Consider the following 8,897-nt stretch of genomic DNA (forward strand, 5'->3'; position numbering starts at 1 on the left):
GGAGGGCCGGGGCAGACACACGGGTCGGTGTGGAGGGGGCGCGCCCTATGCCGAGAGGGTTGCTCAGCTCAGGCGGCCGTTCTTCCCGTTATCCACGTACTAGCCCACCGTCTTTCAGCCACCCCCTCCCCCAGCTACCCCCCCCCTCCATTTAACACCCGCTCCCCTTCCCCCACCCAACCGCTCACTAACTCCCACCCCTCGTCCCCATTACCCCCTCCACTTCCCCACGCACCCCCTCTCTTCTCCCCCTCTCCACATCCCCTCTCCTGCCTCTCCGCCACAACTATCTTCCCTTCTCCTCTCCCCTCCCCATCTTTCATGCCAACTATCCCCACTCCCAACCACCCCGTCCCCTCCCCTCCCATCTGTCACTGACCCCATCCCCCTCACACCCCCTCTCCCAACTTTTCTACCCCCCTAAGGACATCCGGGGGGGGGGTGAGGGGGGGGGGGGGCACAGAACCGTGCACCAGCCGGGAGCCCAGCGGAGAGGTGACCCGGGACGGTGCGGGACGGGCCGAGCAGTCTCTCTCTCTCCACCCCCCGCTTGGGGCGGATCAGATGCGCTCCTGGTTCGCGTTCCTCCGGATTCGGGACGTCTCTAACCGCGGCCAGGTCGCTGCTTCAACACCGGGGGGGTTTACAAGACACATAACAGGGGGGCATTGGATAGTGAATGTCAACCCGTGTAGGTTACAGGGTGAACTGACGGGCTACCAAGACCATGTGTGGCGTTCCCACTGTGGCCCCTCGTCCAACACCCCCCGACAGTATATCGGGAGGGGGGGGGGGGGGGGGGGGGGAGGGAGGTGAGAGCTGGGGGGAGGAGAGGGAAGGAGAGGGGGAAGGAGAGGGGGAGAGGGAGGGGAGAGGGGTGAGAGAGGGGAGGGTGATTTCCCCGGCACCCGGTCGCTCTCCCACGGCTGGTGGGAACAGAGAGCCTTGCTCCTGCAAACTGAAGAGCAATTATAAACACGCAAAACAGACCACTCCACAGACTGCGAGGCGTCCAAGAAGCACAGATACTTTTTTAAAAATGTACTTAAAGCAAGGTGGATCCTTTATGAACCAACCTCCTGAACGAATTTTGTGTCTATCCCCTGAACGCTAAGAATCGATAGTGTTTTATTGTCATAAGTCCCAGATAGACCAATGACATTCTTACTTGCAGCAGCACAACAGAATATGTGAACACTGTACACTATATATATATATATATATATATATATATATATGCGTGTGTGTGTGTGTGTGGGGAAGAATTGCAGATGCTGGACTCGAACTGCAGAAGGTAGACTCGAAATGCTGGAGTAACTCAACGGGACAGCAGCATCTCTGGAGAGAAGGATTGGGTGATATTTTGGGTCAAGACCCTTCTTGAGTCTGAAGAAGTGGCTCGACTCCATATGTCACCCATTTCTTCGCTCCAGAGATGCTGCCTGTCCCGATGAGTTACGGCAGCATTTTATATATATGTGTGTGTGTGTGTCTGTGCGTGTATATGTATATATTTGTATATGCATGTGTCTATATATATATATGCATACATATACACACGCACACATATGCACAAGTAAAAAACAAACAATGATAGTGCAATAATAACAATAACAGTCTAAGTAGTTCCGAGCTTATTTGAGGTTGTAGTGTTTAATAGTCTGATGGCTGTAGAGTGCTGGAGTAACTCAGCGGGACAGGCAGCATCTCTGGTGAAGTTTCGGGTTGGGGCCCAACATCACGATAAACCCATCTTCGCCACGCGGTGGCGCCATTGGCCAATAATTCAGCAATGTTGGAATAATGAGGGCTTCAAATGCCACCTATTAAATAATCTTGTATTTATATATATTCAATATCCCATGTTCACCCTATAAATATTTTAATTTGCAAATCCCGAAGCTTCACCCATTCCTTCTCTCCAGAGATGCTGCCTGTTCCGCTGAGTTACTCCAGTATTTTGCAGAATCTGCAGTTTCTTCTTATACAGATTAAAACGTTTCATAATAGATATCTATTGCAAATTGTTGTTATCGGGCATTTGGACCATTTTATCAACAACTAGAGAGCAGTCCTGAGCCAACTATCCACCTCATTGGAGACCCTCGGACTATCTTGAATCGGACTATACTGGACTTTATCTTGCACTAAACGTTATTCCCTTTATCATATATCTGCACACTGTGGGTGGCATGTATAGTTTTTCCACTGACTGGGGAGCACGCAACAACAACTTTTCTCTATACCTCGTCACACATGACAATAAACTAAACTAAACTAAACTAAACTATATCGTTGAAACAAACTCTCCATTAAATCACAAAGTTGTTGCTTTAATGCAGAAAGATTCATCTTTTCCAGCTTTCCCCACCATACTCCATATATGAAGAAGGATCCCTACACAAAAAGTCATCCGTCCATTCCCTTCACAGATGCTGCCTGACCCGCTAAGTTCCTCCAGCAATTTGTTTTTGTTTAAGTTTCCAACATCTGCAGTCTCTTGCACTAGTGTCAGAGTCAAAGAGTCATACAGAACGGAAACAGGCCCTTCAGCCCAACTCGTCCATGTGGTGTTCCATGTTTGGCCCATATCTCTTTAACCCTTTCCTTTCCTCAAAGGTCCAAGTGTCTTTTAAATGCTGTGACAACACCTGCCTCATCTACCTCCTCTGGCATATACACACCATATACACACACCATATACACACCATATACACACCATATACACACCACTTTCCATGTGAAAAGGTTTCCCCTCAGCTTCCTATTAAAATCTTTCCCCTGACATCTTAAACCTATGGCGTCTAATTCATCATTCCTCTACACTGATATAGAGACTCCCTGCAGTCACACTATCGATTACCCTCATGACTTTAAACACATTCATACGATCACTTCTCAGTCTCCTGCGCTCCAAGGAATGACGTCGTAGCCTGCAGATTGTCTCCAGAAACAATTTATTGTATGTATATAGCAAAGTATTTGGGATGACACAGTACAGTATTTCTGTTGAAAGTGAAACTGTGAATGAATTGAACAAGGTTCTGATCAGAGACATGTAGATGGAGTTGCAGTGCCATTGCCGACTGCCAGGTGGCAGTGTTGGTCTATTTTTGCAAAAGCGATAAGATATTGTCACAGAAATCTGACCTATTCGTCAAGAGTCAAGATATGTCCCAGGTAGAACAACGGTATTCTTGCACAACAGAATATGTAAACATAGTACCCTGTTCACTGCTGATCAGTACCTTAACCCTGACAGTTATCCTTCTACTTCCTAACTTATTACTTCAGGTAACAGCCAATGATTTGCAATTTCAGAATTAAACATTTTAATTGGTCTGAAGAAGAGTCTCGACCTGAAATGTTATCTATCCATGTTCTCCAGAGATGTTGCCTGACCTGCTGTGTTATTGCAGCACTTTGTGTCCTCATCTGAAAGCAGTGTTTCAGGAGCAAGACAGTGCTCACATGTTTGGCAATAGTTGTAGAAACACTCAGAGTGTAGATGAAATGTCTGACAACAAGTTAATGGCTCCCTGATCTCAGTTTAGTTTAGTTTGGAGATACAGCGCAGAAACAGGCCCTTCAGCCCACCAAGTCTGCACCGAACAGCAATCCCCGCACATCAACGCTGCTCTTCTTACACTAGGGACATTTTTTTTTACATTTACACTAAGCCAATGAACCTACCAACTTCAACGTCTTTGGAGTGTGGGAGGCAACCGAAGATCTCAGAGAAAACCCACGCAGGTCACAGGGAGAACGTACAAACTCCGTACAGACAAGCACCCATAGTCAGGATGGAACCCGGGTCTCTGGCGCTGTAAGGCAGTAGATCCACCATGCCGCCCTTAGTTTAGTTTAGTTTAGTTTATTATTGTCATGTGTGAAAAGGTTTTTGTTGCTTGCTATCCAGTCAGCGGAAATATTATACATAGTCACAATCAAGCCACTCACAGTGTAAATAGAAGGGAATAACGTTTAGTGCAAGATAAAGTCCGCTTTAAGTCTGAGGACAGAAAACAGAATCAAAGTGTTTTTCCACCCTGGTCATTCCTTCTTTTCTCTGCTCCCATTGGGCAGAAGATACACCTTTAAATTCAGGAACAGTTTCTTCCCCTCAGTTATCAGACTTCTGTGGTCCTTCTACAAGCTAGGCCACTGTCCGATTCACCTCTACGCCATTGCGGACATTGGAATTTGTCTCGGGAACTGATGGTCTACAATGCTGAGAACTATAATCTGCACTTTGTATCTTTCCCTTTGCTCTACCTATTGTGCTCAGTTTGGCTTGATTATATTTATGTATAGTATTATCTGATTTGGTTACATTGTATGCAGAACCAAGCCTTTTACTATACACATGACAAAAATAAACTTAAAACCTAACATTGATTACTAATGAGCACACTGCAAAGGTGGGGACTACCCAGATGTCAAGTGACAATGGGAATACAAGTACAATGGGAGTACAAACTCCATCCGAGACCGCAGGAAATTGTAGAGAGTTTTGGACGTAGCCCAGACGATCACACAAACCAACCTCCATTCCATTGACACTGCACGCTGCCTCAGCAAGGCCACCAGCATAATCAAGGACCAGTCTTGTCCCTGTCACTCTTTCTTCGTACCTCTCCTATTAGGCAAAAGGCACAGAAGTTTGAAAATGCCCAGCTCTAGATTCCAGGACAGTTTCTTCCCAGCTGCTATCAGGCAACTGAACCATCCTCTCACCAACCACAGAGCGGCCCTAATCTGCCATTTACCTCGTTGGAGACCCTCAAACTATCTTTAATCGGACTTTACTGGACTTTATCCTGTATCTGTAAACTGTGGACGGCTTGAAAGTAATCATGCATAGCTTTTCGCTGACTCGATAGCAGGCAAGATAAAAGCTTTTCACTGAGTGTACCTATACCTGACACGTGTCAACAATAAACTAAACGGAACAAAACTAAACTACAAGTCAGCACGAGATAAAATCAAATCAACTCAATTAATCTATTTCTTCAACAAAGAGTTGAATGTATTTCTAGTTAACTATAATACTGAAGGACTTCGAAACAAGACAGAAAACATTATTTTTCAAATAGCATGTCTCAGCATCTAATGAGTTAAAATTTCAAGGACAGTGATCAATATGTAGGTAGGCTTGGTGCTGCTTTGCATAATCAGTAGTGTGATAAGGCCAGCTAACATTGTTCCTTCACATGTTTGTGTTCACACTGTGGCCAATGTTGCTCTGAAAAGACACATTTTGCCCCGACAAAATGGCCCTTGCAGTACACGCTAGACAAAAATGCTGGAGAAACTCAGCGGGTGAGGCAGCATCTATGGAGCGAAGTTTCGGGTGACGTTTCGGGTCGAGACCCTTCTTCACACTGATGTGGGGGTGGGGTGAGCGGGAGGGGGAAAGGAAGAGGCGGAGACAGTGGGCTGTGGGAGAGCTGGGAAGGTGAGGGGAAGGAGGGAGAAAGCAGGGACTACCTGAAATTGGAGAAGTCAATGTTCATACCGCTGGGGTGTAAACTACCCAAGCGAAATATGAGGTGCTGCTCCTCCGATTTGCAGTGGGACTCACTCTGGCCATGGAGGAGGCCCAGGACAGGAAGGTCGGATATGGAATGGGAGGGGGAGTTGAAGTGCTGAGCCACCGGGAGATCGGGTTGGTTAATGCGGACTGTGCGGAGGTGTTGGGCGAAGCGATCGCCAAACCTGCGCTTGGTCTCACTGATCGGCAGCATCTGCAGTTCTTTCTTATGCTTTTTAGTTTAGTTTAGTTTAAGATACAGCATGGAAACAGACCTTTCGGCCCACCGAGACCACCCCGACCATTGATAACCCGTTCAAACGAGTTCCATGCCAGCTCTCCCTTCTCCCCTCTCTCATCAGGCACGAGGTACAGAGGTACACATCCACTCTCACTCCCATTAACTCCATACACACAAAGGACAATTTTACAGAGCCCAATGAACCTACAAACCCATACAAGTTTGGGATGTGGGTGGAAACTGGAGCACCCGGTGGAAATCCATATGGTAACAGGGAGAACGTGCAAACTCCACACAGACAGCAATCAAGGCCAGGATTGCACCCAGGTCTTTGATTATCAGGCAGCAGCTCTACCAGCTGCACCACTGATCCCTGCTTTACTGTGTACATAAATAGCTATCGTGAAATGGTCCAGTATTGCTTTGATACCAACCCAATAATTTAACCAGCAATTTATTTCAATTAAAATGCCCATGGGTCCACAAATCCGCACAGCTTTGGTATGTCGGAGGACCCGGATTAAACCCACGCAGGGAGAATATGGAAACTCCACACAGACAGCTCCCGAGGTCAGGATCGAACTTGTGTCTGTGGACACTGTAAGGCAGCAGCTCTGTGCCAGAGTTAGAGAGGGGGTTTGTGAACTGTGCCACTGTGATAGTGAGAGAACTGCAATGTATTTCCATGTAGAATTTAGGAGGGCAATTTGATCTTTGTGCTACAGGTTAGAGATAGAGATAGTTAGAGATATAGCATAGAAACTGGCCCCTCGAACCACCGAGTCCACACTGTGCACTAGCTCTATCCAACACACTAGGGATCATTTGCAGAAGCCAATTGACGTTTAGTTTAGTTTAGAGATACAGCGCGGAAACAGGCCCTTCGGCCCACCGAGTCCATGCCAACCAGCGATCCCCGCACATTAACACCATCCTACACCCACTAGGTACAATTTTTACATTTACCAAGCCAGTTAACCTACAAACCTGTACGTCTTTGGAGTGTGGGAGGAAACCGAAGATCTCAGAGAAAACCTAAGCAGGTCACGGGGAGAACTTGCATACTCCGTACAGACAGCACCCGTAGTTGGGATCGAACCCGGGTCTCCGGCGCTGCATTCGCTGTAAGGCAGCAACTCTACCGCTGTGCCACCGTGACCAACCTACAAAGCTGCATATCTTTGGAGTGTGGGAGGAGACCGAAGCAACTGGAGAAAACCTGGGCGGTCACGGCAAGAACGTGCAAACTCCGCACAGACAGCACACGTGGTCAGGATCAAACCCCCCGGTATCTGGCAAAATAAATAAGAGGGCAGAGCTTAAACATGAGAGGGGCAACTTCTATCGGAGATGTGCAGGGTCAGCTTTTTCACACAGAGAGCGGTCGGGGCCTGGAATGCATTGCCAGGGGTGGTGGTGGAGGCAGATACAACAGTGGCATATAAGAAGCTTTTAGATACGTACATGGATGTGCCTATCAAATGGAGTGAATGGAGATATATGGATCAAAAGCAGGCAGGGGAGATTAGTATAACTTGGCATCATGTTGGCCTGGAAACAACGGGCCGGTTCCTGTGCTGCACTATTCTATGTCCTATATTTTTTAAGATAGTAAGAGGATTGATGGATATGAAGTTAAGTCCAAGAGAAATGGTGTTCGGGTCAAAGAAGTGTCAGGGTTTTGCTGAATGGAAAAACAGTTCGGAGAGGTTAAATGTCTCTGCATCTTCTATAATTGATGTACCTATGCAATGCAAATTTGTGGGATATAGGGAATAGACAATAGGTGCAGGAGTAGGCCATTCGGCCCTTCGAGCCAGCACCGCCATTCAATGTGATCATAGCTGATCATCCCCAATCAGTACCCCGTTCCTGCCAGATAAGGGGGAGATGCAACGAGGCCTGGGTGTCATGGTACACCAGTCATTAAAAGTAGGCATGCAGGTGCAGCAGGCAGTGAAGAAGGCGAATGGTATGTTAGCATTCATAGCAAAAGGATTTGAGTATAGGAGCAGGGAGGTTCTTCTGCAGTTGTACAGGGTCTTGGTGAGACCACACCTGGGGTATTGCGTACAGTTTTGGTCTCCTAATCTGAGGAAGGACATTCTTGCCATAGAGGGAGTACAGAGAAGGTTCACCAGACTGATTCCTGGGATGTCAGGACTTTCATATGAAGAAAGACTGGATAGACTCGGGTTGTACTCGCTAGAATTTAGAAGATTGAGGGGGGATCTTATAGAAACTTACAAAATTCTTAAGGGGTTGGACAGGCTAGATGCAGGATGATTGTTCCCGATGTTGGGGAAGTCCAGAACAAGGGGTCACAGTTTAAGGATAAGGGGGAAATCTTTTAGGACCGAGATGAGGAAAACATTTTTCACACAGAGAGTGGTGAATCTCTGGAATTCTCTGCCACAAAAGGTAGTTGAGGCCAGTTCATTGGCTATATTTAAGAGGGAGTTAGATGTGGCCCTTGTGGCTAAAGGGATCAGGGGGTATGGAGAGAAGGCAGGTACAGGATACTGAGTTGGACGATCAGCCATGATCATATTGAATGGCGGTGCAGGCTCGAAGGGCCGAATGGCCTACTCCTGCACCTATTTTCTATGTTTCTATGTTTCTATGAAACATCTTTTGTCCATTCCCTCTACAGATTCTGCCTGACCCATTGACCCACTGAGTTACTCCAGCACTTTGTGTTTTGCAAATGGTCACAATTGTGGGGTTGCAAAGTGGTTTGGGATGGCGCGAAACATCCTTCCTTGACCTTGTAACCTAGTAACCTTGACCGACCCTTTGCCTCCACAGATGCTGCTCGACCCGTTCAGTTCCTCCAGCAGGGAGTTGTTGTACTCCTAATGCCAGCAACATCTGCAGTTGAAATGAGCCGGCGTGGCCGCTAGGTGGGAGTGCCGAGCCTTGTACAGATCCCTGCCCAGATCCTGAGCCAAACCTCCTGAGAAGGTGAATGGTTCAATGTATGAATGAATGAATGATTGAATGATGAATGGATGCATGAATGAATGAATGAATGAATGAGGGAGGCAGGTATACTCCACAAAGCTCAGGGATCGGGAATTTTAAACACAAAAACATTTTCGAATCCACTCCTTATTTTGTTGG

Source organism: Leucoraja erinacea, chromosome 32 (assembly GCF_028641065.1).
Source record: "Leucoraja erinacea ecotype New England chromosome 32, Leri_hhj_1, whole genome shotgun sequence".
Lineage (NCBI taxonomy): Eukaryota > Metazoa > Chordata > Chondrichthyes > Rajiformes > Rajidae > Leucoraja > Leucoraja erinaceus.